This window comes from Suricata suricatta, chromosome 1, assembly GCF_006229205.1.
Source record: "Suricata suricatta isolate VVHF042 chromosome 1, meerkat_22Aug2017_6uvM2_HiC, whole genome shotgun sequence".
In the NCBI taxonomy this organism is placed as follows: domain Eukaryota; kingdom Metazoa; phylum Chordata; class Mammalia; order Carnivora; family Herpestidae; genus Suricata; species Suricata suricatta.
The window spans coordinates 112,625,383-112,633,361 of NC_043700.1; the positions used below are offsets into that span (position 1 = coordinate 112,625,383).

The 7,979-nt window shown below is 36.7% G+C and overlaps 1 long non-coding RNA gene across 1 annotated transcript in view; it reads left to right on the top strand.

Moving 5' to 3' along the window:
* LOC115277003 overlaps positions 1-7,588 on the top strand; it is a 9,785-nt gene extending 2,197 nt beyond the window's left edge. Inside the window, exons 2-3 of the long non-coding RNA XR_003902180.1 lie at positions 5,133-5,301; positions 7,351-7,588. This is a non-coding gene — a long non-coding RNA (uncharacterized LOC115277003). The remainder of the gene's footprint in view (positions 1-5,132; positions 5,302-7,350) is intronic.
* Positions 7,589-7,979: the final 391 nt, after the last annotated feature.

A 7,979-nucleotide genomic window follows, 5' to 3' on the forward strand; every position in this document is an offset into this window, starting at 1 on the left:
CTTTTGCCTCTTTGGTTAGGTTTCTTCCTCAGTATCTTATGGTTTTTTATACAACTGTAAGTGGGATCAATTCCTTGATTTCTCTTTCTGCTGCTTCATTATTGGTATATAGAAATGCAACCAATTTCTGTACATTGATTTGATATCCTGTGAGTTTGCTGAATTCAAGGATCAGTTCTAGAAGTTTTTTTGGTGGAGTCTTTTGAGTTTTTCACATAGAGTATCATGTTGTCTGTAAAGAGTGAAAGTTTAACTTCTTCCTTGCCAATTTGGATGCCTTTTATTTTTGTTGTCTGATTACTGAGGCCAGGACTTCCAGTACTATTGTTAACAACAGTGGTGAAAGTGGGCATCCCTGTCATTTTCCTGACCTTAGGGGGAAAGCTCTCAGTTTTTCCCCATTGAGGATGATATTAGCTGTGGGTCTTTTGTATACAGTCTTTATGAGGTTGAGGTATGATCTTTCTATCCCTACTTTCTTGAGGGTTTTAATCAAGAAAGGGATGCTGTATTTTATCAAATTCTTTTTCTCCATCATGTGGTTCTTATCCTTCCTGTTATTAATGTGATGTATCATTGTTTGATTTGAGGATATTAAACCATCCTATAACCCAGGAATAAATCCCACTTGATTGTGGTAAATAATTCTTTTAATGTATTGTTGCATTCGATCTGCTAGTATCTTGTTGAGAATTTTTCCATCCATATTCATCAGGGAAATCGGCCTGTAGTTCTTCTTTTTGGTGGGATCTTTGGTTTTGGAATCAAGGTAATACTGGCCTCATAGAATGAGTTTGGAAGTTTTCCTTCCTTCCTTTCTTTCTTTTCTTTTCTTTTCTTTTTTTTTTTTTTTTTTTTTGGAATAGCTTCAAAAGAATAGGTAGCAACTGTTCTTCAAATGTTTGGTAGAATTCCCCGGGGAAAGAATCTGGCCCTGGACTCTTGTTTGTTGGGTGATTTTTGGTTACTGATTCCATTTCTTTACTGGTTATGGGTCTGTTCAAATTTTCTATGTCTTTAGAACTAAATGATCTTTAGTGTATCATTTGTTTCCTATTAGGGCTCTTGGATACATGAGCTTTTTTTTTTTTAATTAAGTAGGCTTCATGCCCAACACAGAGCTTGAACTCCTGACCCTGAGATCAAAAGTCATATGTTCTACTGACTGAGCCAGGCAGGCACCCCTGGACACCTGAACTTTTTATCTCTTGAATTGTTTCTTGCCTAAAATCTACTTGGATTTAGCATACCTGCACCGTCTTTATTAGTTTTTGCATGATATACTTTTTTACTTTAAGCCTTTCTGCATTCTCATATTTAAGATTTGTCTCTTGAAAACAGGTTAAAGGTTTGCCTTTGTAAATCCAAGGCTTTGGCTTTTAACTTACAGTTAGTGTAATCACTATATATGGGCTTTAAAGCTGTGTCCTACTGTGTTTTGTCTCATCTGTTCCTTGTTCTTTTTTCTCTACTTTCTTTGGGAGTAGTTTTTTTATTTCATTTTTTTCTTTTGATTTTGACTTTTTTGGGTTTTATGTTCTTTTAATATTCTTAATTACTCTATAAATTAAAATGTGCATCCTTGACTTTTAAAAGCCTTATATATATTAGTACTTTATCCACTTCCTGGAAAATGTGATTACCGTAGACCACTTTAAGTCTTTTCCTTTGTCTCTCAATTACTGTGTTATGTTTTAAATCTGTATGTCTTTAACATGGTATATTAGCATTGTTTTGTAAATTACTATTTATTGGGATTTACCTATATACTTTTCCTTTTCATTGTTCTTCATCTCTTCCAGAATATGAGAGTAGCCATCTGAGATCACTTCTCTCTGCCTAATGTCCACTCTTCCTAACAAGGCAGAAGTGCTGGTGTCAAATTCTGTTTCTGTTTGTTTGAGAGTATCTTTATTTTGCCTCCATATTTGAAAGTTGTATTGTTTGAATGTAAATTCTAAGTTCCTTTGGTACTCTAAAGATAGCATCTTTTTGGTTGCAAAGCAGCTGTCTGACTGTCATTCATTTGATAAAGTAATTTGTCTTTTTCTTCTGGATGCTTAAATTTTTCCTCTTTGGTTTTCAGCAAATTTACAATGATGTGCTTAGGTGTGATTTTCCTTGCCTTTTTCTTAAGGTTTATGGTGCTGTTGAATCTGAGGTATGATGCCTTTTACTTATTTTAGACATCTCTTCAAGTATCACTTTTTTATGACCTCTCATTCCTTTCCTTCTGGGTCTTAGCTATATTAGACTTTTAAAAAATTCTATGCCATAAGTATTTTCCACTTTTAAAAATTCTTTTATACATTTTTATCCTTTTGTCTCTGTAAGTCTATCTGCATATTTTCTTCTGAACTTTGCCCAATTCCCTAATTTTGTCCTCAACTCTATATAACTGACTACTAAGTCCATCCACTGATATTTAATTTGTTATGTCCTTCAAAGTAGAATTTCCATTTGTTTGTGTTTCCATTCTCTGCAAACATTCTTACTCTTTCTGATATTTTAAGTTCTTGATCATTTTAAAAAGTGTTTTAAAGTCTTTTTTTTTTTCATAATCCCTGCGGGTTTTGTTTCTATGATCTGTTGCTTCTCTGGTTTTGTCATATCTTCTCACATACCCAATTATTTTTTATATATGTTGTATATTATATAAGAAATATTTCAGAGGTTTTTGTTTTGTCGTGTTCTGTTTTTAAGAGTGAGAGACAGAGCATGAGTGGGAGGGAGGGACAGAGGGAGAGAATCTCCGGCAGGCTCCACGTTCAGTGTGGAGCCTGACACAGGGCTAGACCCCAGGATCCTGGGGTCTTGACCTGAGCTGGAAATCAAGAGTCAAATGCTTAACAAATTGAGACACCTTGCAGAGCTATTTTGAGGCTCTAAATAGTATTACTTTCCTCTAGAGGGGATTTCTTTAACTTCTGTGTGGCAGCTCAACTGGGGCCATTCGCAGACTCAGGTCACCACAGTCCAGTTTGGGCCAGAGATGATTCAGTCCCTGCCAGGTCTGATCTGCTCTCAGTTCACTTTGACTGCTAGGGTACATATAGCCCTTCAGGATCTCAGCTGAAAGACTGAGGTGTTTATCCTCTTCCCTGGTGAGCCCTAAACTCCAGTTTTCCAACCTTCCTGCCCCCTTCTGGGCCTGTGAGTTTGCAAAAATCTGTCTTCACCTTCTCAGTTGCTTTTGATAGAATCAGAGGCCTCTAGCAGAAAGGGAGCCCTAAATACTACAGCATCTCTCCAACGTGTCTCCCTGTCCTAGATCGTGGCCCTGCAATCTTCACCAATTGGTAGCTTTTCAGTGCTATCCGAGAAATGTGGTTTTCTTTTCCTTGGCCCACACTTCTAGTTGTTGTTCTCAGCTAAAGCATAATCAAAACCCACCTACTTCTTTATTAGAAGTGGAACTGCAGAAGACTTTTTTTTTAAGTACTCTCTATACCCAGTGTAAGGCTCAAACTCACAATCTGAAGATCAAGAGTCGTATGCTCCACCAACTGAGCCAACCAGGCACACCAGGGACTTATTTTTAAGTCCAAAAATTTTATTGGATGCCCCGCTCCCTCTCTATCAAAACACACAAGGTAGTAGTCATACGTGTTTAGCATATAGATAAACTATAAACATATAAGAAAAATAGACATATTATGTCCAGCTCTCCTATAATAACTATTACCTAAGATTTGTAACTCAAGGAAGGGAAACACAGCTAGAAGCAAAGGTACAGTCTCAGGAAAGTTAAAAGGATATTTCAAGGAACATGAGTCCAGTTTGATTAGAGACTTAATATGAAAGAAGAGATAAAGTTCTTATTTTTATTCTCTATACAATAGGAAGCCATTGGAAATTTCTTTATTGTGGTATCTTTTAAATTTTTTTTTTAATGTTTATTTTTGAGGGAGAGAGACATACAGAATGCAAGCAGGGGAGGGGCAGAGAGATAGGGAGACACAGAATCTGAAGCAGGCTCCAGGCTCTGAGCTGTCAGCACGGAGCCCGACACGGGGCTGAAACTCATGAACCATGAGATCATGACCTGAGCTGAAGTCAGACACTTAACCGGCTGAGCCACCCAGGCGCCCCTGTTGTGGTATCTTTTAAAAAAAACTATGTTTAGGGGTATCTGGGTGCCTTAGTCAGTTAGGCATCCAACTTTGGCTCAAGTCATTATCTCAAGACTCGTGAGTTAAGCCCCACATCAGGCTCCATGCTGACAGCTCAGAGCCTAGAGCTTGCTTCAGATTCAGTATCTCTCTGCTCCTCCCCACTCACGCTCGGTCTCTCAAAAATAAACATTAAAAAAATTTTTTTTTACCGTGTTTGATCTGATAGTGACATGCAAGATAGACTGAAGAAGTAAGAATATAGGCTGCTATGAACATTGGGGTACATGTGCCCCTATGTGTTAGCACTTCTGTATCCCTTGGGTAGACCCCTAGCATGCTATTGCTGGGTCATAGGGGAGTTCTACTGATAGTGAATGGATGGTGAAAGAAAACCGTTGTTTATGACTCTAGGCCTAATGACCATATATTTAGTACCTTACTAAAATCCAGGCAAACACTTTAACTTCTATTTGAATTTCATATGAGACATAACAAGTGTTTTCCTGGAAGTCATAGGCGTGCTATGTTTCTTTTATATTTTAAATATATATACCTTTAATTTAGACTATGAACTTTAAGATGGTTTCTTTTCTTTTTGAAATCCTTAGTTTCTCCTAGTTGTTTTTAAAATTAAATTGTAATGGACACTCAACCATAGCAGTAGCTCTATGTTTTGCCCCAAGAATTTGTCCCCCATAATTATTTGATTATCTCTGGATTGTTGTAGTATGTTACTGAATCTGTAACTTTACATTTCCAGTAACATCCAGCATCTTCAATAAGTTTAGACTTAAAAGTTTTGTCCACCATTAGAAAGCTGATTGGGCATTTAGACCAAACATTCCTGTTATATCATTTGTTCCCTCTTATTTTTGTCTAGTTTCCCCTATTCTTACATAAATAGAAATTTGGTTATATAGGGCTTTTTGTCTTTTCTGCTTTTTTGTGCATTACAGTTTTCTATACTTAACAGCCCTTCTAGTTCCACTCCAAATAAAATATTTTGTATTTTCACAGAAATAATATATTGGCATCCTCTCTTATCCAGTAGATTTTGGCACTCCCAACATTAGGTTACCTGGAAGTGGGAAAACAAAAACTAAGCAGCAAAGAAAATCAGCATTGTGAGTTTTACTCTGCAGCAAAAATAACGATCTGTTCTTGAGGAATTAAGTGCTTCACAAAGGTGAGTTCTCCATGTGACTAAAGCTTCAGTTATTCATCATGGACAGTAACTCAGTGCAGTTTGAAAGTCTTTGTCATTACTGGTGTCCTGGTAAATGTTTGACAACTAACTCATCAGGAAGAAAAAAAAAAAGCTTTGCGGTGTTTGCAAATTTCTTGGGGTAAGTAACTCCCACAGTGGCTCATTTCAACCTACCACATGACATCACAGAACACAGAATTGGAAGAAGATATATATGATATAATATTTCTATAATACAGACATGCTCACCATAACCACAAAAAGATGGATAATAGTAAAATGAGGAAGTGAGCTTTGAGTATTTATTATTCTTATATATTGGATTTTAACATAACTGTCAGCTTATGTAATTAATTTTTAATAAAGATGATGTTTAACAGCCCGCAAAATTTCTAAAAATGTTTAAATTGGCACTCATAAAGCAGTATAAGCCACCTCTAGCATATACTGCTGCCTGCACTCTTAGTTTTGGAAGTGATTTAAGCAATAGCTAACATGAGTTGAGTCTTTCGTGCCTTTTTCATATTCCTCCATGTATATGTTACCTTGTTATGACTTTATTACTTTTTTAAAGTATTCTAAGACTGCTGTAAATGTTTAATTCGTCACCTGTAAATAAATATAAAGAAAAGGAACTCCGTAAACAATGGGAAAAAATATAGAGACATTTCCTCAGGGGAGAAATATAGATGCCAAAGCACCACATGAAAAGATGCTGAAGATCATTAGTCACTAGGTAAATGCAGATTAAAATAACAATGAGATATGCCACTACATACCTATTAGAATGGCTGATTAGAAAGACTGGTCATAACAAGTCAGGAGGAATTGGAATTCTCAGACACAACTAGTGAGAATGTAAGATAGTACAACCACATGGTAACAGGTCGGCAGTTTCTTAAAGAGGTAAAACTATACCTATCATGATCCAGCTATTCCATTCCTACCCATTTACCAAAAAAGAAAACCTGTGACCCATACCACCACTTATACAAGAGTATTTGTTATAGACAAAAACTGGACACAACCAGAATGTCCACTGATGGGTGAATGGATATAGAAATTGTGGCATATCCATACAAAGAATACTACTCAGCAGTAAAAAAAAAAAAAAAAAAGAACTGTTTTATGCTGAGTGAAAAAAGTCACAGAAGGTATACTGTTTGATTCTATTTAAATAAAATTGTAGAAAGTACAAACTAAGCTATAGGACAGAAAACTGATCTTTGGCTTCAAGTGGATGCAAGGAAGAGGGGTTGAGTTGGGGGAACAGAAAGGGTTTACAAAGGGCTACACGGATACTTCTAATGAAGCATAAGTTTATTACCTTGATTTTGGTGATTGTTTCATAGGTGTATACATAATGTCAAATTACCAAACTGTGTACTTTAAATATATGCAATGTATGTCAATTATATTTCAATAAAACTATAAAACTTTTTTTATTTTTTAAATGTTTTTATTTATTTTTGAGAAAGAGAGAGAGAGATAGCATGAACAGGGGAGGGTCAGAGAAAGAAGGAGTCACAGGATCTGAAGACAGGCTCCAGGCTCTGAGCTAGCTGTCAGCACAGAGCCTGACACAGGACTCAAACCCACGAACTGTGGGATCACGTCCTGAGCTGAAGTTGGACACTTAACCAACTGAGCCACCCAGGCACCCCAATGAAATTTTTTTAAGCTATGGTCTGGCCAGTGGAGATGAGGAAAAGGCAACTTCTTTGTGCTGGAGAATACGTTTCCATATTTCAGAGTAAAACTGAATAGGTTCTTTGGGCAAGCCCTGACCACATTGCTGGCTTATACTGAGATGCCAAGCACCTGTAATGCTCATGTGTTTATTACATGTCTGCTGTTAGGCCAGATTCTCTTCATCTCTATGCTTCTTTATACATTTTCTACTTATCTCTACTATATTTCACATTATTTGTTTCTCATAACTATTATAATGCGGTATTAATATTTCAGATGACAGAATAAAAGTTTATATCCCACAATATTAATATTTATTCAACAATTGTTTTTCAGATTCTGTTCAGTGAACACTAAGGACACTCACAGAACCATCTGAGGTATACTGAGTGGGTGTGGGGATTGGAGATGAAGGGAAATTGATAAAGATTCGCAGTGGGCAAAGCTTCAGCCTCCAACTCAGGCAGCTTTGTTTTATAGACTTAAGGGGTCCTGGGGGGAAAAATTTTGAATATCACCTCAAGTTTTCTACAGGCCAAACCCAGAGGCTAATGCATAGCAGTTGCTTAATAAATATCTGCCAAATATATCTTAAGTTTAAAATGCTTCTTTCATGGAGCATCTGGGTAGCTCTCGGTTAGTTAAGTGTCGAACTTCAGCTCAGGTCATGATCTCATGGTTTGTGGGTTTAAGCCCCATGTTTGGCTCTGTGCTGACAGCCTAGAGTATGGAGTCTGCTTCAGATTCTGTGTCTCCCTCTCCGTCTCTCTGCCCCTCCCCCACTTTTGCTCTTTCTCTCCCTCAAAAATAAATATTTAGAACAGTAAAAATATAAATAAAATGCCACTCTCACTTCTTTCTGTACTCCCTCTCTCATGTGGCATATAAACTTTTATTCTGTCATCTGAATTTCTTGAGATGGAAGTATGAATTTTTGAGAACTGCTGTTGATTTTATACTAAGAA